Here is a 23,529-nt window from a genome sequence, read left to right as displayed (position 1 = left end):
CATTTTTCACCGTTGTTTTTTTTGTTTTTTTTTCTTCCTTCCATTCAGCATTCATACAAGGCTTTAAGACACTGACATATACTGTATATTTACTCAGCAAATCCATTGCCTTTGCAGTTTGAAAGTGTTGCAGTTCTGTGTGTGTGTATCTATCTATCTATCTATCTATCTATATCTATATATCTATATATATATATATATATATATATATATATATATATATATATATATATATATATATATATATATATATATATATATATATATATATATATTATATTTTTTTTTTTTTTTTGTGTCAGCGTTCTTGTTTTACATTCATTGATGAGCAATCAATGTGAAGGTGACCACATTCACTTTTTGTCTGAATATGTATCTATTCTAAATGTTGTACTCTGCCTTTTTGCGTCCTTTTATTTCTCAATTCTGTGTTTTTACAAGCTCAGGAAAACCTTTTCCAACTATTTTTATTTATTTATTTTTTTCCTGGAACTGGGAAAAATTGTTCTTTCTCTAGTATCTTAACTATTTAAGCTAATTTATTCTGTTGTTGGGTTCATCTTTAGAGTTTCTCGCAGCTAGAGTGCTGCCCCTCCTTCAGAGCAGCCAGAAGGCACTGTATGTCCCTGCTGCTCCAGTTGCCTCTTTTACAAGAGGATGTGTAGAAATTCTAACACAAGCAAGCAAAGGACTGAGCAGTATCTGAATGTCGTCGTTTTGTAGTTTATTTTTAACCAGCTGATAAGATTTTTAAGTGTGAGTGTAAAATTTTTGTTTTTTCTATCTTGAACACTACATTGTATTTTTCCCAAGTTTTTTTTGTTTTAAATTGAATTGGGTTTTTCAGTTAAATGTCTAAAACGGCAAGCAAACATTTGCAAAGACCGTGTCCAACAACCTTAATAGCAGATCGTCTAAGATGTCCTGGGTCAGAAAAATTTTCTTCCACTATTAAAAACTTGGATTGTTTCTCTCCAATGGTTTGTCATTGTAAGGTGGCATGCAACAGCAGCAACATATCTTTTATTTTTGGATGCAAGGTGAGTGTTTCATGTTTTTGCTTCTTTAGTTTTATATTCCTGCCTTTATCTGAGCTACAACCTGCACGTTGGACATGGGACATTGATAAATCCTTTCTGTGCTATTGTTTTATAGGTCTCAGTCTTAGAACCTAGTACGTATATTGTGACAATGGCTGCTTCTATCAGTCAGTATTAACGCCATGGCCCGTAATCTGTAATGACAAAAAGCTATTTGATAATGAGTGCATGGGGAACTGTACTCATAAAGGCAAAAGCTTGCCTGTCTTCCACTTAAGGCATATTCACTTTAAGCTTTTGATAGTGGGCAAGTTATGGTTAATATTTTATATTTTTGTTGTGGTTGTCAGATTACCAACTTTTTTAGAGGAGCTCACTATCTGATTCTTACCATAGTCATAGGTTAATTCCACTATCGGCTCATGCAGACATCCAGCATAATGCACATGACCAACTGCACGACCGGTTGTTTACACAAGTACGTACACACGCCAACCATCTAAACAACCAACTCTCCTAAATACTGTGCGCATAAGCGAAATGACAAAGTGCACAATATGTCCGCATGCAAAAACAGTTGTTCAAACAACCTACACACATGTGGCCAACCTGTAAGATGGTTGTGCAGGTTGATCTGCCAGCTGGATCTGGCAAACCACCTGTTACCAGTTGGTCATCTTGGTGTTTGCCAGCTGTACACATGCCCAACTGTCTTCTAACAGACGTTTGGGCAGATTGTTTGGTTATGTGTACAATCTTTTAGTCTAAGGGCCGGTTTCCATTCACAAAGTGATGCAACTGCGGCTACCTAGCCGCATCGCATCACTTCCGCATCTTGCGGGCGTGCGGGAATCTGCAGCACAACATGCACGCGGAGGAAACTTCCATTGCTGTGCATGTGTTTCAGGACACCTGCGGTGTGATGCGGCTATGTAGCCGCATCGCACCACTCCTAGTGGAAACGGGCCCTAAAGGGTGCATGCACAATATCGCCAATGGATTTTGGTGTGTGTGTGAGATGTTAAGCGCGTGAGTGGCGCCACCCAGTGGGCAGAGGAAAGGCATTGCTGAGGTTGAGTAGATCTGCCTGGTGGGTTGGGGGTTGCCGTCTGCTGTACACATGCCTGATTTACAGCTGAGACGGTTGCTATCACAAAAAGTGCTACGAGGCTTAAAGTGAACAGAGCACCTTTTTTTTATCATTCAGGACATTTTTATAGCACATGAAAAATGCATGCCGACAATCTGTTTCATTATTAAAATAAACTTTCATTTTACCTTGTATTTTACATTCAAAGTAGATTAATTACCCTGTTTCAGCAGGGCTGCCCGGCCGTCCCCGGCCGCAGAGCTTTCAGGTCCCTAAATGTTTTATTGGGCTAATTACCAAGAGGTAAACAATGCTATTAGACAACAAAGGGGGTTAGTAATTAGGACTGTTTCTTCAAAGACCTAGTTTGTGTCAATGTGTCAAGATAGCATCTCTGACTTCTGTAAATAAGGAATGTGAGAAGGGGAGGGGGGAACATGGCAGCTTCTATGCCAGGAGAGATTCCATTGAAAGAGAATGTGCTCAGTTCCCTTTAAAGAGAACCTGAACTGAAAATAAAAAGTAAAAATAATTTCATACACAGGTCCTACTTGCCTCCTGTGTAGTCTACTCAATCTTTTTCTCCTCTCCTGTGTCCTGTTTGTCAAATGTCATCAATGGAATTTTAAAAATGGCCATAACCGCTTCCTGGACTGTTAAACTGTAATATTACCCATGTGAGCCATAGGGAAACATGGTCATTACCTGGCACATTCAGTTGTCACTGACAGCTGCTGAAATCTAACTGACAGCAACTGGTATATTTCAGTTCTGACAAAATATTGTCAGAACTGGATGGGATCACTCTAAGAAGAACATGGTGAGCTTCTGAGAGGAACTTACAGTGAGGTAAGTATGTAATATTAATTTACAGCTACATCATGTTAATTTTAAATAATTTTACTTGCTTCAGGTTCCTTTTAAGGCATTTTTTCCCTCAATTATCTTGTTTTTGGGGTGCTTGGAGAAAACCCACGCACATTGTTCGTGCTTTGCTGTGGCTGTGATGCAATAAATTGGGCTATAGCCTCCTTAGCAGTAATCCCGAGTCAGGCTCAGGATTGAAATCTGCAGCTCAGAGCGGTGATCCCGTGCCTGAGTGAGTTTATGTAGACGCTACTGCAGATTTCTCTGTGGTAAGTTCTGTCTCTTGTTTTTGGGGTCTAAAAGCTTATGAAATTTTTTTTAGACCCTAAACCTCAAAATAATCATAACTCCATGGAGGTTAATTGCCAAAATCCAGGTTGAGACCCTTCCAATTCCTTCACCATTGGAAACTCACACAGAGAAGAACATTTAACTTGCTTTTAAAGTCTTTGTTACATGGCATCATGCTGAGTTTTGTTAAAAACACAAAAATAAAACCATTATCCAGATTAAGGGCATTTCTACTGGGCAATGACAGTGGCATACTCTATTGGTGCCAGATTTGCTCTTATTTTTTTTTTCACTTTCTAGTTTAGTCTGAGTTGTGTTCCTCAGGTGGTTAAACTGGTATCTTCAGAGGGTTTTTTTTTTGGGGGGGGGGGGGGGGGGGCTGTTAGCTTAATTTTTAGCAACAGAAGGGGGCAAGGTCTGGTGTTTAAGTGTGTGGAAGTATAAATTGCTTAGAAGTATGCAAGGGAAAGGAGAATGGGCAATGGGACACTTAGGGAATTCTGACCAGTAGGCTATAAATGATGGCAAAACCTGCTGCTGAAATAATGGTTTAAAGGATACCTGTGGTCAAGAAGGCATGCCAGGGGGCCTGCACACTCAGTTCAAACTTCAACAACTTGCACCTACTTCTGGGACCTTCAACAGCTAAAAGGACTGGGAAGGCAAGAAATGGGATATGCAGTAAGCAAGAGGACTCCTGCCCACTCATACACATAGCCACCATCAGACATGCCGGTGCTGAGAGCTAAGTATAGCTGCAATTTTTTTTTTCCTTTAACAATGACGCCATCACTCCACCCTGGATGTGTGTTCTGCTTTGAGGTAGAGAGTAGACCACCTCTCTATTGAAATTAATAGAGGCTGTTTGCTTTCAATAAACTTGGCTAAATTTAGATTTTGGTCCATAAGGGAGGAAAAAACCTCTACATGCAACCGTGCCATGCACGGTTATGGGATTCGCTGCCCCCCGCATGGAAAAATGCTATGTTGGCCGAATCACTAAGGCAAGTGATTCGGCCGGTGGTACCATTATTCCTTATGGCAGAGTTTTCCTGCGCAGTTTGCCTGCTGGGAAACTGCGGATTTGGCCCGATGGAAACTGGCCCTTAAAGTAAACCTACCATTTCCTTTGCCAGAATAAAGATCTTTATGCAAAGAGTGGTCGTTATTAGCATAGTTATACTTCTTGTTTGAAGGCACAATAGTTCACATCCAAATGTTTGAAGATAGGCATCCTAGTGTAATTCTGAAGGTAACTAAACAATCAGATGCTGCACTCTGAGGTACAGTCTTCAGTTGTTCACCATGTTTTTAGTGGCTGCTCAGGTGTTCTAAGATCTACAACAGGCAGGAAGTTTTCATCATAGCAGAGCCTATGCTTCTTGCTAATGCAATTTGGTGATTGACTTGGGAATATGGCAGTCAACCATTTTGCAGGAATGAATAATACCAGTTTGAAAAGCTGTATGGTGAAAATGTTCCCGCTTTCAGATGAAGTCAGGAGTAAATTGCCTATGCTTCCATAAGGCGGAGATAAGACACCAGGGGTGCACACAGCGCCATCAGAGGGACACAACCAGGGGATGTGATTGCCGAGGGATAGGAAGTGACGGAGGATGAAGAGATCGCCCCTGTGGATTGAGAAGACAGGAATACGCTCACAGGGAAGCCACTAGGTGCCGACGAGGGATCCCTCATACCAGCGACGCCACAGGTGAGTAATTGTAATTACCAAACGAGCCTGACTCGTCCTTACCGTTTCTAGTTATTTTTCTGAGGCAGGGAAAGTAGAGAAATCAGGATCCGCTTCTGTGTCAGCTTGTGCAGGCTTGTCAGCCTGTCCTACCTTGAATAGCGGAAGTAATACAGGCGCCAAAAAAGTATAAAATAAGTTAAAAACCATCTAAAAGGAGGGAAATGGGTGGATTCACCTCCCCCAAATGTACAAATGACAAGGCTGTCCTACCTTGTCTGTCGTTTGGATGTCATTCAGGCGAGCTTTGGATTTTACTGGACTTCTGCAGGTAGGAGAAGGTGTGTCTTGTCCTGAGTCCTCAGTGTTGTATGCTTGTGAAGATCTGTGCAGTGCAGCCGAGTTTTTGTCTGCACCTGCAGCGGTGAGCTGGGAGCCGGCGCCATCTTTCCCTGCACGCCGGGATCTGCTTTGCCGCTGTGCGAACATATCAGGGATTTTCTGCAGTCTAGGCGGATTTTTCTTCTGCTTGTTTGTCCCCTCCAGCTCCATCTCCTCCTCCGCCAAGTTTGGCTAAATTTTGCAGCTGTTTGGGATGTTTTTAGCCGCTTGTTTATTTCTGGGATCAGACGTCCACCATCAGCGCGCGCCGGACACGCCCCTAGTTAATTTTTTAAGTTGAGCCAGGCTCCTTTTAAAGGACAGGTCTGAGCAAAAAAAAAACCCCAAACTAGATCTACTTACCTGGGGCTTCCTCCAGCCCCTGGCAGCCTATCTGGCCTCGCTGCCAGGCGCCGGAAAAAGCCCCAGGTAAGTAGATCTAGTTTTGTTTTTTTCCCCTCGTATTTGTCCTGGAGAGGTTAAAACCATTTAATCAGTTTTTGATTATTTGTAGGATCAGTTTTTCAGGCTCAGCTCACACTAATGCGCAGCATACAAGTTTCTAATGTTTCCGTTTATGCGTTGCGTCACATTTTTATAATCTTAAGCATAATTGTCTGATTGTTGCTTCATTTCAATATAAATTATGAAAATTCTTTTAATGGAGTTATTTTTGTATATGGTAGTATTTGTGTGATAATAATCCCATGTTACTTCAGTTTATTCTGCTTATCCAGTGTCACTATCTTTTTGTGTGTGCTTTTGGCTATGCCTGAGTCAAAATAAAACATGTGGGTCATTTTTATTTCTTAGTTAGATGGTCAATGACATGTCGTCATGGAGTGTTTGTGAAGGTCTCTTGTTAAATAAATAAATCGTATATTCTTGTCATTGCTTTTGGCTATTTTCCTCTGTGAAGGATACAAAGAATGGCAACTGGAACAGTTCACTGTGGAACACTAATGGTCTACATCAGCACACAAAATGCTGATATTCTGTCTGGAATGCATTGGGCTAAATTCAGAGTGTGCATTAGGTTTGTTACTATTAAGCACTTCATACCTTGTCATTCCCACCCCCTTCCTAAAATATTTTGTCAATGGTATAATATACAGGCTAAATAGAATAGCTACATTGTCCCTAAATTAGCATTTATCATTTTTGGTTCTTTTTTTGGCTAGCTAAGACCTCTGCTTTTAACTTAACTTTTGGGATGGTGGTGGTTCCTGGATGGTTGGTTTGCAGTGAGTATTCGCATGAGAGCATTTGCATGCGGATGTACAAGTGGTAATGGATTTTGCTTATGGATTGGCCCATGTCCCCTTGGTCTACCCATTTTACCTTAGTTGAAAGGAAGCTGAGGTGGAAGACATATGGAGGCTGCAGTATTATATTTCCTTTTAAACAATACCAGTTGCCTAGCAGTAGGCCTGAACGATTTTAGGTAAATATTGAATTGCACGATTTCTGTCAGAAATTGCAATTTTGATTTGATTCACGATTTTGATACACAATGGATCAGCACGTCGATGGTGAGTATGAGTGGCCCCTGTATAGGTAGCCAAGTACAGGTGCCCTCAGTATAGTTTAGCCAGCTTTAGGTTCCACAGTAATGGTAGCTAGCTATAGGTGCCCCAGTATAGGTAAGCCAGCTATATCTTCTATTGCTCCCGGCTCCCTCCTCAAAGTCCCGATCCGTTTCGCCGCATTGCTGTGCTGTCCCCCAGCACAACACACTTTTCCCCCAGCACATGACACACCTGTCCCCCAGCATGATTCCCCCAACACATGACACACTTGTCCCTCAGCACAACCCACCCCCCCCCCAAAAAAAAATACGACACACCTGACCCTTTACCATGTGACAAACCTGTTCCACCAAGTGCCCAGGAGCACTCACAGTGGCTTTAGTGCAGGAAAGTGTGCCTAGGTCCTCACCCCAGTACCAAGGGGTCACAACATAGAATCTCGCCAAAGGACCAGCACCACTCGATGTATTTAGAAGCTCTTTATAAATTTATTGGCATCAATATGATAGCAACCTACAATAAATTAAAAACAACAGTAAGCCCAATAAAGTACAAAAGGATCATATACATCAAAAGTTACACAGTACAATAAATGTGAATACCATAATCATAAACAGAAACCAAGGTCCAACTCACGATTAAGACCCGCCCTCCCCATGGCATCCAATCGTTTAATCCATGCTGCTTCTCTCCGCAGCAATTCTTTTTGTTTATTACCTCTCCATTGTGGGGGTACCCCATCTATAGCCATTATCCTCAGCTGGGAAACATTATGTCCACAATCTCTAAAATGTTCTGACACTGCCTGACCCACCGTTTTATTCCTAATTGCTGATTTGTGTGATGAAATTCTCAACACACAACACACAACACACTTTTCCCCCAGCACATAACACACCTGTCCCCCAGCATGATTCCCCCAACACATGACACACTTGTCCCTCAGCACAACCCACCCCCCCCCCCAAAAAAAAATACGACACACCTGACCCTTTACCATGTGACAAACCTGTTCCACAGCACAACACACTTTCCCGCAGCACGACTCCCCCCCCCCCCCCTCCCCCCCCCCCCCGCACATGACACAACTGTCCCCCAGCATGATTTTCCCCCACAGCACATGGCACACCTGTCCCCCGGCACAACTACCCCCCCCCCCCCCCAAACACATGACACACTTGTTGTCCTGCACGACTGTTGTCCCCCCCCCTCCCCCCCCCCCCCCCCATGTGACGCACCTGTTCCTGAGCACAACACACTTTCCCCCAGCAAGCACATGACACAACTGTCCCCAGCACATGACACACCTGTCTCCAAACACAGCTCTTCACCCACAACATGACCCCTGTCCCCATACACGACTCTTCCCTCCACCATGCGACACACCTGTCCCCAGCACTATCTCCCCCCCCCCCCCTGCACATGACACAACTGTCCCCCAGCACGATTCCCCCTCCCCAGCACGACACACCTGTCCCCAGCACGATCACCCCCCCCCCCCCCCCACATGACACACCTGTCCCCCAGCACTGACCTCCTTCAGCACAGGACTCTGCTACCCTGGGCAGCGCTCTCACCATTTTTTTTTTTATTTTTTTTTGTGGAAGGCTCTCTCTCCTCCCAGTGCCTTGAGCATGCACGGAGAAAGAGCTGCTGAGGATCCTCGGCAGCATCACGTGATCAATGCATCACATGACCGGGAGCGCCGCTCTCCTCTTTCAGGCCTGGCTCTTCTCCCAGCTGCTTTAGCGCGGCAATGCAGCGACACAGATTTTCTGACTGAGGGGGCTGTGAGAGGAAACCGAGAAGTTATCAGCGGCAGCGCGGAAAACCGCCAAGGTTGACGATCTCAAGATCGTCTTACTGCTGATCACAATTTCGGTTTAAAAAACGAAAATTATTCAGCCCTACCTGGCAGTCCCGCTCATCTTTCTGGTCAGTAGTGTCTGGATCCCACACCAAAACAAGCATGCAGCTAATCTTGTCAGATTTTTGTCAGAAACTTCTGATCTTCATGCTTGTTCAAGGTCTATGCTACAAGTATTAGAGGCAGTGAATCAGCAGGTTAGCCAGGAAATGTGCATTGTTTAGAAGGAAATGTCAACCACCATTTGTGTCTCGCCTCTGGTTTCTTTTTAGTGTCCTTTAGCGTAACTGTCAGGCATAAAATAAAAAATCAATACAAGTAATAAGAATACTAACCAGGCTATCCAAAAGTTAAAATCACTATTGCTTTTCTTCTCCCTAAAAGATCATCCCTAAGTTTCTCTGGCTCTTATTTGGTACATCTGCTACACAAAGGAAGTTGCGGGGCATGCTGGGTTATCTTTTTTTCCTTCTTTAGTTTACCCTTATGCTGGGGATACACGGTACGTTTCTGTACCGTGTATCGACCAGCTGATCCGGCCAGCTGATAATATTCAGCTGGCCCGATCATGCCGCACGACCCGCGCCTGCTCTATTCCTGCCGGTGGACAATGGCAGGGAATCGAGCGGTGATAAGGAAGCGCCGGCTGGGACGAGCGTCAATCGATCCACGCGGGGATGCGCCGTCGCCGTGAATGCGCGGCATTAGAAATACTTAATGCAGCCTGATAAGCTCAAGCCTCTTTTCTTCCCTTTTTCCCCTCCCACACCTCTGTTCCTCTCTGATCGGCCAATATTTCTCATTCTGAGAAGCTGTAGTCACACCAAGACAATACACATTTTAATGTAGAGCTGGGTAGGAGTGTCTAAAGACTGGGAGGAGGGTGGGCAAAGCATACACAGAGAGTAAGGCAGGAAATTTTCAGCATTGACTTCAAGATAGACTGTCAAAATTGAAAATCCTAAGAAGGAATTATATTTTTCGTACTATAAATCACTAAAATGAGAATGTAGACCGTGCAATACATGTTTTGTAAGTAGAGCAAGTTTTTATCTACTTATATTTGTTTTTGTGAGATAGTATGGCTGACTACTCCTCTTTAACCAGTTGAGGATCTCAGGCTTACACCCTCCTAGTGACCAGGCAATTTTTTTTTTTTTATAATTCAGCACACTGCAGCTTTTAACAGTGTGCTGCATGGCCATACAACATAGCACCCAAATGACTCTTTCCTCCTCTTCTTCACACCAACCGAGCTTTCTGTTGGTGGGAACTGATTGCAAATGGAATTCAAATCAACCCCTGAATGTTGCCCTATATTTTTGAAAGATTTTCTTTGCTGAGAGAAGTTACCGCTCTCAGTAAATGTTTGTAATAAGCGGACTTGCTGGTTGGTGATATGTATGACAGTAATATCCACAAGCTAAGACCCAAGCTTTCCCAACAGAAGATTGCCCAGAGCACCAACTTTGCTGGTATGCCCTGTTCTCATAATACATTCTGCTGACCTTCCTTTCTCCAGGGAAATCTCATCATGCGTCCTGCCATCCACACGATCCCAAAGAAAATATGCTTTATAAGACCAGATGGCTTTCTTTCATTCCTGCATGGTCCAATTTTACAATCTCATGCCTGTTTTAGATGCTTGGGTGGGTGACAGAGCGATCAAGAACCCTAGACGGCTTCGGTGCAGCCCCAACAAAAGTTGAAATGTACACTATGACAGCTTTCACTCATGGCCATCATTACTTTGAATCAAACTAGATGGATTAACTTTCACTTTCCACACATCACTGACCTTGCTCTGGCTTACTGGTTATCTTTTCTTGGACCACTTTGATGAGCGCCATCTATGCTTGAGAACACCTGCCTGGTTTGAAGATGCTCTGTCATCTAAGCATTACAATTTGTTTACTGTCAAAGTAACTTTTGCTTTTCTTTTTCTTTGCTTCCAACATGTCAGCATTGCATGTAAACCGTTAAGTACTTATAATTGGATTTTATGAACACACTGGTACATGTGAGAATAGTTAAATGCTTCATTACACCCTGAGCAAAGAACAGCTGCACGATTATAGTGGAAGTTGCTGGATCACATGAGTTGCTTCTGGTAAGGTATCTCCTACTTTGCTAACAGCAAGGAACTACATTGCATTTGTATTAGCCTATGTATTAAATGATAGGCAAAACCGGGGCTTTAACTGGCCCGAGAGCTGCCGCAGTTACACTACTCTGCACTCATGGCTACCTAAGCATTCTGGCTAGCCCGATTATATATGGCTGTATGAGATGCGGCGAAGGCTGGGCCAAAGCGAGGCCGGGATCTGAGAAAAGCACTGAGCGGCTCCGGCTTGGACTGAGGAAGTGACGGCACAGGACGTGACATCAGACGCTAACCTGACACCCGTGCTCCGGAGTAGTTGGGAACGAGCAGCCGGTACCTGCAGCTCGGCTGCCTCCCCACCATTGGAGAGATTGCCCCCACTGCCAGCGGGGACGCTCTTTCAGCAGACCCGGACTTGGCTAACCGGGTGAGACCAGCGGCTGGCTTGAAGGGACCTTCCTGTGTGACTAGGGGCGGGAACAGCCTACTGGACGGAGCAAAGAGAGGCTTAGAAAGCCTTCCCACGCTAAGATGACGGGGAAAAACAAACAGAAGGAAGGCACAGAGACTCTTCAAAAACAGCCCCGGGTCACTTCCTTTTTTCCAGCCACATCACCATCGCAGGGAAGACAAAGTGGAGCATCGGGAGGTTCTTCTGCTGGTAGCTCTCCAGATTTAACACAATCGCAGGCGCAGAGGCTGGATGAGATATGAAGCCACCTGCGTGAGCTCCCCACGAAAGCGGACTTGGAGACGCAGACTACCACTGTCCTGGACTCCACCAAGGCAGAAATAGAGGTGGTAAGAGGGGATCTTGGGGCGGTCTCCCAGAGAGTGGTGGTGGTGGAAGGAGAGACGGTGTCCCTTAAAAAGGAGATGGAACAACTTGAATTACTGGTAGAGCAGCAAGCGGGAGCAAATGCAGTCCTTAGAGTACAGGTGGAGGACCTACAGAACCGCAGCAGGCGGAACAATGTCCGGGTGCGAGAATTATCAGAGGGGGTCAAGGGGGAAGGCCTGGATCAGGCAATGCGGGAGATCTTTGGCCAGCTGTTGGGTGAGGAGGGCCAAGATGTTTGCATTGATAGAGCCCACCAAGTTGGAAGGGGCCTAGTAAAAGACTCCCAGATCCCTCGTGACATTGTATGTAAGCTGCATTACTACACGGATAAAGAGGAGATAGAGGAACCCTGGACTTCAGATGGAGTAAGATACAGGGATATCTCTATCTATCTATCTATCTATCTATCTATCTAACTCTATCTGTACCCCAAAAGCCGATGTTTACTATGCTTCTCTAAAAGCAGCATGGATCTGATCAATCCAGTATCTCATATCTGCTATTATATTTATTTTCTTTTTTGTTGTAATTTGTTGCGATTTCCATGTACCTATGTGATGAGCTGAATTTAACTGGATATTTGCCCGGGCGGATGGGGGTGGTGGGGGGGTTGGGCCATGGGGGAGGGAAGGAGGATTTTTTAAACTGCTTAGTGATGTTCATGAAAATCACTAGTAATTAATTCAGGGTGGTAATATGGAGCACTGTTTGAGATATTTTGCACTAGAGTTGAGTTACCCTGTAATGCCAATCCGGATTTGGAATCACCTAGTAGTTTCAACCCAGGTTTGGCACCTATTTGTGCTCTACACATATTCATGTTGAGGGGGGGGGGGGGAGGAGGCTCTGGAGGGTAGGGAATACGTTTCTTTTTTCCTCAGGGAGGGACAGTTTGTGGAGGGGGTGGGCACAAATAGAAGTTAAATGTATGATGTGTATCCACAATGATCTCCATGGTTAGAGACACACGTTGAGAGGTGTAGGCATATGATCTCTTATTTCACAATCTAGGACATAAATGGGTAGTAGGCCTGGGTGTGCTTTATAAGGGAATAGAGGGAAGGATATAGATAGGGATGAGCTATAGGTCGGAGGGTCACTGGGGGTGATTTTATGTGAGTAGGAATTAGGGGTGGCGTACCATACCCATACACGAGGTGTTGATAGAACAGGGTGTACTGGGGATCGTGGTGTATAGGGGGGTAGGTGGGGGAGGCATGGGGCGGCTGTCCCGGTATTCCCCTCTCCCCCCCCCCCCCCTTCTTGCTGAGCTCACGATTGAGGTTTAATGTGCCTTTAGGGTGTGGGGGGAGATGCACTGGAGTAGGGGAATTCTAATGGATTGGGCCCAGGTGGGGGAGGGGAGATGTGCGGTAGTGCATGAGTCCTCGCCCCTCTCCCTCCTGGCCTTTTGCCTCACCTGGCATCGGGGGCCTCAGCGGGGTACAATTGAATTTGCACTGGGGGTCCCTTCATCCTCTTTCCCCCCCCCCCCCCCTTCCTGGGTCCTCCTTTCTCTTCTTTTTTTTTTTCCGTCTCTCTTGCCTCCCCCCCCCCCCCCCCCTTTCCTTCTTTGACCCCTTCCTCCCTCCCTCCCTCCTTCCCTCAGGTGGGGCGGAGCCTTACCTCTGCGGCTCCGTGGCGCTCCAGACCCACAAAAATTGAATGGCCTTGGTGGCGAAATACCATGTAACTTTACTAGTCCATGGGGATAAAATGAGACCTGTGCGGGTCTATGGGTTTGACTGGATGTGTGAGTGGAAGTTTACTTTTGGTTTATTTTTTTCTTTTTCAGTTTCTCCTTTTTTTTTTTTTTTTTTTTTTTTCTCTTTTTTTCTTTTTTTGTCTCCCTCGTCTCTTCTCTTCCCTCGCTGGCGGGGGGACCTGACCCAGGTCTGGCTCAGGAGACGAATAAGTTATGGCAAGAATTAAGATGATGTCGCTAAACGCCAGGGGGTTGAACATACCTGAAAAGCGCAGTGCGCTTCTTAGGTATCTTAAACAACATATAGGAATTGCTTGCTTTCAGGAAACACACTTCTCTTTGAAGGGTACCCCGGTGATGAGGGATAGAGATTACCCTCGCGTAAATTGCAGTATCCCACAGCCCACCAAGGTTAGAGGTGCTGCCCTCCTGGTCTCTTGGGCAATCCAATTGGACCAGATAACGGAGCTGAGAGACGAGGAGGGCAGATATATCCTCATTAAGGGTATATTCGATGGACACAGACTGACGGGGGGCTCTGTATACTTCCCCCAACGAAGGGCAAAATGGATATCTAGAACAGTTTATGGAAAGGTTGGAGAATTTCAGAGAGGGGAGTATTATATTTGGGGGGGGGGGGGATATCTGAATCTAACCTTCGACCCTGAATTAGATAATTCAATGGGCAGGTCTTTAATGTCAAAGAAGGCTTTTGCTAGAATAAGGGATGTATTGCACCGCCAGCAGTTAGTGGACATCTGGTGGGTACAACACCCCTTGGATAGAGATTTTACTTATTTTTTTTTTTTTCTTCCCCCACCAATGCATAAATCTCATACGAGGATTGACTACTACCTTGTGTCTCACAACTTGCTCTCTGAAGATCCTAGCTCGGGTATTGGGACTGCTGCAGTGTCTGATCATGCTCCAATCTTTCTGGACCTGTTTAGAGGGACAGTTTAGACCCCCATACAGATGGAGGCTTAACAAAGCCCTATTATGACGGGGAGGTGGCTTCTGTTGTTGGCACGGAGATAAAAAATTACTTTGCAGAAAATGAGTTAAAGGGGACCAGGATATGTACTTTGTGGGAGGCACATACATGCGTTATAAGGGGAGTATTTATAAGGGAAGGGGCTAGATGCAAAAAAGAGCGATCTAAAGCACTGGGAGAGGTATGGAATAGAGTGCAAGAATTAGATAAAAAACATAAGCGTAGACCCTCCCCGATTCTATACGAGGAATTGAAGGGCGAAAGAGAGAAGTTGAAAACACTCCTGTTCCAAAAATCCTCAGAATTGGCGGATAAATGTAGAAGGATATATTATGAGTACGGGAATAAGAGTGGGAAATTGCTGGCAAAGGCCCTCAAGCAGCAGCAGAGGAAATTATATGTACATTAACCCTTCGCACTCTCACATGCAAATGTTCAAACAAATGCATTCACAGATTCACTCATCCAGGCACAACTGTTATCCCTACAGCTAAGTTAAAAGCCGGGGTTTTAGTTCACAGAAGAATGCATTCTTATGCTTAATCACCTATACTGCGCAGAAGTACCCAGGTAAACATAGGTGTCCTAACTCTGGCCCTGTAACATGCATAGTGCAGACATGCAAACACATTCATTGCATCAAACCTATCAATGGATTAGGAGCACACATCCTGACGTCATCTCCTGGGACAGATAGTGCATCTTACCAATCGCACAAGGGAGCTAACGTAATGTATCCATGTGCACCATGCAAATACACCAGCATAAGCTGTGTGCATGCTGACAAACACATACAGGGGAGGAGGGAGTGCACCGAATTAGACCCTAGCCACAGGGGTCAGTAACGAGAACAAAATACATATATCCAGGCACATCGCATCTAGTTAGGACATTATATAAGTTAAGGAAAGGGAGGTGCTGAAGGGGGTGTGGCTAGAAAACAGCAAAAATCTATTAACCCTGTAGGGATAACAGTTGTGCCTGGATGAGTGAATCTGTGAATGCATTTGTTTGAACATTTGCATGTGAGAGTGCAAAGGGTTAATAGATTTTTGCTGTTTTCTAGCCACACCCCCTTCAGCACCTACCTTTCCTTAAAGGGACTCCGAGCTCAGAAAAAAAAGGAAAGTTGTACTCACCAGGGTCTTTTTCCAGCCCAGTGCTGGTCGGGAGGTCCCACGCCGGCGTCCTGGCTCCTCTTCTTCACCCCGCTCCGGAATGGCTGACAGGCCGCAGCCCGGGCGACACTCTCCCGAGTGTCGGGCTGCTCCTTCCGCATATGACGCGGATTACGTCACACGCCGGCCGCCTCGCGTCATCACGGCGGACGGCGTGAAAGTACTGCGCATGCGCGCTTTGTTCGCGCATGCGCAGTACTTTAACGCCGGCCGCCGTGATGACGCGAGGCGGCCGGCGTGTGACGTAATCCGCGTCATATGCGGAAGAAGCAGCCCGACACTCGGGAGAGTGTCGCCCGGGCTGCGGCCTGCCAGCCATTCCGGAGCGGGGAGAAGGAGAGGAGCCAGGACGCCGGCGTGGGACCTCCCGACCAGCACTGGGCTGGAAAAAGCCCCTGGTGAGTACAACTTTCCTTTTTTTTTTTTCTGAGCTCGGAGTCCCTTTAACTTATTTAACCACTTCACCACTGAGGGGTTTTACCCCCTGACCACCAGAGCAATTTTCACCTTTCAGCGCTCCTTCCATTCATTCGTCTATAACTTTATCATTACTTATCGCAATGAAATGAACTATATCTTGTTTTTTCCGCCACCAATTAGGCTTTCTTTAGGTGGGACATTATGCCAAGAATTATTTTTTTCTAAATGTGTTTTAATGGGAAAATAGGAAAAATGTGGGGAAAAAAAAAATTATTTTTCAGTTTTCGGCCATTATAGTTTTTAAATAATGCATGCTACTGTAATTAAAACCCATGAAATTTATGTGCCCTTTTGTCCCGGTTATAAAACCGTTTAAATTATGTCCCTATCACAATGTTTGGCGCCAATATTTCATTTGGAAATAAAGGTGCATTTTTTTCAGTTTTGCGTCCATCCCTAATTACAAGCCCATAGTTTATAAAGTAACAGTGTTATACCCTCTTGACTTAAATATTTAAAAAGTTCAGTCCCTAAGGTAACTAATTATGTATTTTTTTTAATTGTAAATTTTTGAATTTTTTTTTAATTACAAAAAAAAAAAAATGGGGAGTGTGGGAGGTAATGAGTTAATTTTTTGTGTAAAAGTCATTTATTTGTATGTGAAAAATGTGTAGGGTGTAGTTTACTATTTGGCCACAAGATGGCCACAGTAACTTTTTGCTTTATTGCGACCTCCAAGCCTCCTTCCGGAAGCTTGGAGGAAGAATAAGGAGGCTGGACACGTGAGTTTCTTCTCACAATGATCGCGCTGCCCATAGGAGAGCAGCGGGTCATTGTGGGGCTTAGATCAACGAACGGGAATGGATTTTCCCGTTCATTGATCTCCGGGCGAGCGGGCGGCGGCGGTTTTACTAGCGGCGGGCGGCGTGTTTACGAGCGGGAGCGCGGACAGCGTCGGGAACGCGGAAAGTACGTGTTTCTCCGTCCCTGGTTTTTAAAGGATGGAAAAAGGGGCGGAGAAATACGTACGCGCGGGGGTAAAGTGGTTAATATCCTAACTTGATGGGATGTGCCTGGCTATATGTATTTTGAAATTATATGTACCCCAGATTCTGTTCAAAACCCACGAGAGACACATACGAAGCGAATCAATCGCACGACTCAGAGATTTTTATAAAAAACCTCTACGATATAGAAAAGCTGGAAACCTGCCCCAGAGAGCAAGGAATAGAGAAAATAAAGCAATATTTACTAAATTCTAAAATGCCTTCGATACCCGAGGAAGATATAGAGAGCTGGGAGTTGCCCTCTTCAATTGAAGAGCTAAAAAATTGCGATACAACAGTCCCCGATTAATAAGGCACGGGCCCCGATGGACTTGGAACGGAGTACTATAAAGAGTTTGACATCCTGGCCCCTGAGATGTTGAGGTTCTTTAATGGAGTTGGGGCTGTGGACTTTGATGGCCATTCTTTTTCGCAGGACCTACTGAGAGCAGACATTGTGGTAATCCCCAAAGAGGGTTAGGATATGATGTGGGCTGGGACTTCATTGATCAGACGCTGCAGCACATTGGGATTAGGAGAATGAAACATAGAATTTTGGCATTGTACTCAACTGTGGTGGCGAGTGTATGGATAAATCGGGCCTTCTCTGAGACGTTCTCGATAAAAAACAGAACCCGACAGGGGTGTCCCTTCTCATATTCGCCTGGAACCCTTGCTGTGCTCAGTTAGGAACAATGGGGGAGTCCAGGGGATAACTATGCCCAAGTCCGGTCATAATGTGACAGCTTATGCTGACTACTTGCTGTTTTTTTTTGTTTTTTTTAAGGGCCCCACATGTCTCCCTCCCTAACTTGCTGCTGGAAATTTCCAATTATGGGGAAACTTCCAATTTTAAGATAAACTATAGTAAATGTGAAGCACTATCGGTAGGCCTGACTCAGGACACTATAGCAACAATTAGTCAAAATTTTCCATTTAGGTAGGCCCAGAGGGGTTTGAAATATCTGGGCATTTGGCTTACACCCTCTATTAAAGAAACTTATCAAAGAAATTTCCCCCCAATCCTGGAGAGCTTGGGCAGAGACATGCACAGATGGGAGGCGGGCACCTTCTCGTGGTTGGGAAGAGTGAGCATTTTGAAGATCCTCAAAGGCCATCCCCAGGACTGTCAGGAAATGGGCGGAGGAGGCAAAGCTTGAGCTACAGGCATGTTTCGACTGCACCGATTGGACAACCCTAGAGGCACCCTCCCTGGAGGAGTGGACAGAGAATGTCACTTCCTATATCAGCTTCTGCGAAGAGTCATGTGTCCCATCCAAGACCTTGAAGGTCTTCCCAAACAACAAGCCTTGGTTCAACAGCAAGCTGCGCCGGCTGCGAAAACTCAAGGAAGAGGCACACAAGTCTGGCTCCCCTGAGGAGTTCAGGGCAGCAAGGAACTCCCTTAACCGAGAACTGAGAGCTGCAAAAAGAGCCTACTCTGACAAACTGGGTCTTAGTCTCCAGTCCAACAACCCACGGGAGGTATGGAAAGGCTTAAGGACAGTGACGAACTTCAAAGCCCCCGCACATCATGCGGCCCCAAGCACCCAACTGGCTGCAGAGCTCAACGAATTCTACTGCAGATTCGAGCACCAATCTGTGCAGCTTGGGGTCCCTGCACCCGTGCCAGGAGAAGCTCCTCCCCTCCCATCCTCACTGCCGGGTCATGACCCCCCCTGTGCCAGTTGTGGTTCAGGAAGCGGAAGTACTGAGACTCCTACGCAGAATCAACCCCAGGAAAGCCGGTGGTCCAGACGGTGTGTCATCAACCTGCCTGAGAACCTGTGCAGATCAACTTGCTCCCGCCCTGACCCCCATCTTCAACAGGTCCCTAGCGGAAGGCAAAGTACCCTCCTGCCTCAAAAGATCTCTAATTATCCCAGTTCCCAAAAAGTCAGGGAACACAGAACTTAACAACTTTAGGCCTGTAGCCCTTACCCCTGTCATCGCAAAGATCTTTAAACGTGTTGTTCTTGCCCTCCTGAAGTGCTCCACTGATGCCCTCCTCGACCCACACCAGTTTGCGTACAGAGCCAACAGGTCCGTGGAGGATGCCATAAACGTCAGCCTGGCACACATCACAGAACACCTCGTCAAACCAGACTCCTATGCCAGGATCCTGTTCTTGGATTTTAGCTCTGCGTTCAACACCATCTGCCCGGTCATCCTGCTCGACAACCTTAGGCAGCTTGGAGTCAATCACACCCTGTGTGCATGGGTCAAGGACTTTCTCTCCAACAGAACGCAGCGGGTTATGCTCGGAAACTGCTCCTCCCACGAAAAAAACACCAACGTAGGGGCTCCGCAAGGGTGTGTGCTGTCCCTCTTTTCTCTGTACACCAACAACTGCACCTCATCTGCAGACCCCGTCAGTCATTAAATTTGCAGACGATACCACTATCATCGGCCTTATCGACAACAGAGGTGAGCACACTTACCGAAGCGAGATTGAGAGGATCAGCAATTGGTGCAAGGGTAACAAGCTCGTTCTCAATGCGACAAAAACTGTTGAGCTCATTGTAGACTTTAGGAAGTACCCCTCCACGCTCTCCCCAGTCTTCATTGATGTAACTGCAGTCTCCAGGGTGTCCGACGTACGGTTCCTCGGTACAACCATAACTAACGACCTTAGGTGGGAGCAAAACACTTCCAGGATACAAAAGAAGGCCCAGCAGAGGCTATTCTTTTTGCGTCAACTGAAGAAATTCGGTATGCCACGCGAACTGCTGACCAGCTTTTACACCGCTACCACGGAATCAATACTCTGCTCCTCCATCATTGTATGGTATGCAGGGGCATCTGCTAAGGACTAAAATTTACGCATTAAACCAGTAATGCGTAAAAATGTATGTGTTAATGTTCATGCACTAGCGGGAATGCGTAAAAATGTACGCAATGCGTCCCGCCGACCTCCGAGGGCGGCAAGCTGCCAGCGGGGGACTGGAGCAGCAGTGAGTGACTACGAGGGCACAGGATGGCTGCATGGGGCTGGTAGAAGCCCCAGGTAAGTGAAACTCCATTTTTTAATTTTGCTTGGACATTCGGACTCTCCTGACGGTCCTGCCTTTTTCCTGTTTGCGTGCTAACCCATGGAGCATAAAGAGGTATAAAAATATGCTTCAGAGGCACCTGCTGAATGCAGTTAAGATATTAATCATGAGGAGGTGGAAGGCAGGTAGAGGAAATCCTGAAAATGAAGGACCTTTCCCATATGGTACAGCGCTGCGTAATATGTTGGCGCTTTATAAATACAATAAATAAATATGGTCCATGGTCAGTCAGAAAAGTTCCAGAAGACATGGGCCTAATGGAGTTCTTTTCAAAACGCAGATTACATGCATACCCTCGCTGAATAACCCCCCCCCCCCCCCCCCCCCCCCTTTTCCTTCTCTCTTCCTTTCCTTCTCTCTTCCTTTCTTTCTTTCTTTCTTTCTTTCTTTCTTTCTTTCTTTCTTTCTTTCTTTCTTTCTTTCTCTTCTTCTTTTCCTTCTCTTGCATGAGCTAGGATGAATGACGGTGGTGACTGGTTGGGTTCCTTTTTGGCTTGAAGTAGATCTATATGGGCTTGAACAATATGCTGATATTATAAAATGCTATTTTTTTCGTGTTTTTTTTTTTTTATCAGTAAAAACGCATGTAAATGCACTTATAATTTCCTCCAGTAAAAAGTGCTTTGTATAAAATGGATACAATCCTAATGTCCAGCTCGAGGCTACCACCTCTCTAGCTCCGCCCAAAACGTTTCCACATCCGTCTCATCGCTTCCCGGACCTCTACAAGCACTCCTGATACTGCCGTAGCTCCGCCAGGCCCACTGACTACCACCACAATAGAAGCCCTTGCAAAAGCTTGGACTACCCGTGTTTAATTCTTTGACTAGACCAATCCTTTCTGAAGAAAAGAAAGATTTAGATTTGTCAGATCAAATGACCAACGGAGAGCCCTGACTATTGCCGCAGTACTAGGCACCCTGACAAAAGATTCTTTAAATTTGCCACTTTGGCTTTTATAAGTCAACACATTTTTTTTGTGTATTACCTATTTGAGTGTAATGGGTTTGTTATTACAGGAAAGAACACTTGACCACTTGCATTATGTAATCGTGGTTGGGGTGTCTTGGCACCCTATGGAAAAAAATACAGGAGACAAAAAAGGGAGCCCGATAGTGCAATATGTCAATAGTAGGTGTGTGGAGAAATCAATTGATTGAAAGGGCTACTCGCAAAGGAGGGTTGCAAGGGGCAACCGACCACAGGAAGCAGGTGGAGACCATAAACCCGACTCCACTCGGGGTGGTCCTGGACGGACCTGGTTGTGGTCGCTCTATTAGATGAAAAAGGATGGACAAAACATTAACCGTGGTAAAACAACCGGTGTTCTGTCACCATCCCTCGGACAAACATGTACGGATATAACTATGCACAATAAGGGAAAGAGGCGCCCTGATTTGAATAAAAGCTTTTAAAACCAGTTTAAAACGAAAAAGAAAAATGAGGTATCTTACCTCAATGACGAAATCTCTGTAAACTTACAAAAGATTTTTATTTGAGCACAGGCAACGCGTTTTGCGGGTCTGAGCCCGCTTCCTCAGGCCAATACAGTGCCAAATGACAAATCATGTAGCATAGGGAGGCTCCGTATCCTAAATTGTACTCCCTGAGCAGTGCTATAGCCACAATTAACATTGTGGCACGAATTTTACCGATCTGCCGCAGATGCCCAAATTACTTGCTTCGTTATTGACTTGTCACTTACTTTCGATTGAATAGTTTCACGTTCTGCGTGTGCATTGATATGCTTTTGTCCTTGCATTTTTGAATAGTGTATATTACTGGTGAGCCTAGGCTATGACATGACTGTTGATGCAACACAAATGTCCCTGAATCTCTCCTGTAGACCAGCTTAGCCTTGTTGTCCAAACTTCTTGTTTGGTTTTCTTAAGTGAATGCTAATGTTGCAAAATTAGCTTGACAATGCATGGCAACTTTTTAGATCTTTTGAATTAATCACACAAGGAGCTGGTTTTCTTTATGATTTATTTCACCATGGGTATAAGGTGGTCAAGCGTTAATACAGAATATACAGCTTGCTGTGCTGTCTGCTTGTGGTGGCAATGCTGTTAATTTAAATGGGAACACAGAAACTGAAATGTATGCAGCAGTAGAAACATTAACCATTGCTTTCTATACAATTTCAGGTGTTCTGGGAGCTATGTGTAGTGCAGTGTACAACACACACTGAATAAATCCCAATGGAAATGTAGGGTGTTTTAATAGCACCATGACATCACTGGGACTACACTGGAAACTGGAAGAGGCATGTTAGATGGAAAAACCGATTGCGAAAATTGGCATTGTAACACAAAAATTTGCATTTGCATGGGGGGACCATTGACTTTCATTAATCACAATTTGCAGCATGCAGTCTATATTTTTTTTCTGAATCACAACACATTTGGAAAAACACATTTAGTGGAAACTACTCCATTGAACTGCATTGGATTCAGTGTTAATGCGGTAAATTTGCATTTCAATTTCAAATGCCTTAATTGTCCCTTAATGGCGAACTCTGTTGTGTCGTGCCAGGGCCCCAACTGTACTTGGAACCTTACATTGCCCTACTGTATGTGTATAGTGTTTCAATTCTTTACTTTATGATTATGGTTCTTATAATACTGCAGCACCCCCTCCATTTCAACTGCTTGCCTCCTTGCTGTGTGCCTCTCTCCTACTCTTATGTTCTCTCTCACTTGTCCCTCTCATTCACGCTCATTTGCTTGCCCTTTTCCTCTCGATCGTTTTTGCTCACACTCTCATTCTAGCACTGATGTATTCTGCAGCGCTTTACAGTGTGTATAGTCTTGTCCCTAGGGGCCCGTTTCCACTAGAGCGAATCTGCATGCGTCAGTAGACTTGTTGCAAGCTTTTAATGAGGATTTAGCTCAAGGAAGGTGTGTTTTTTTTGGTTTTTTTTTTGTTGCAAAGTGGTTTATTTTACAAAGAAATGCTCAAAGCGGTATAAAACCCTGACATAATAATCAATAAAAACATGTTTTCCTATTTTTTATATGCCATACGGTTAGTATATTTGCTTTTGTGCAGAAGTATTATTATTCATTTAGAAATTATACATTCCTAAAATACACTAATTTTACTCTGAGAGCTGACTTTGCATTTTATTTATAACTGCTTTATTTATCCTCTAACTAGTCATAAAGCATTTATGCTTGTCTTACTGTCTTTCTGAGACCCTGTGGTGTTGTGAGAAGGCTTTGTTTACATTCCTGACTTGATACAATTAAACACTAGTTAACATTATGTAAAGTTTCGGAAGCAGCCAGCTCTGCTGGAAGGGAAGCTTCTAAAGCCTGTGTTAACCCTTTGAATGCAGTTCTAGTAAAAAAAAACAAAAAAAAAAAAAACTGGTTTTATATAATATGCTGTAAATAATCTATTAGAGCAAAGTAGAATAGCTGGGTTT

The 23,529-nt window shown here is 44.9% G+C and overlaps 1 protein-coding gene across 13 annotated transcripts in view; it reads left to right on the top strand.

Annotated features, from left to right (window-relative positions):
* The window catches only part of DLG1 (discs large MAGUK scaffold protein 1), a 283,639-nt gene that overhangs the window by 64,716 nt on the left and 195,394 nt on the right, over positions 1 to 23,529 (top strand). The gene's annotated exons all lie outside the window — the stretch shown is intronic.

The sequence above is a fragment of the Hyperolius riggenbachi genome, chromosome 4 (genome assembly GCF_040937935.1).
Source record: "Hyperolius riggenbachi isolate aHypRig1 chromosome 4, aHypRig1.pri, whole genome shotgun sequence".
NCBI classification, from domain to species: Eukaryota; Metazoa; Chordata; class Amphibia; order Anura; family Hyperoliidae; genus Hyperolius; species Hyperolius riggenbachi.
This window is presented reverse-complemented; position numbering and strand designations above follow the sequence as displayed.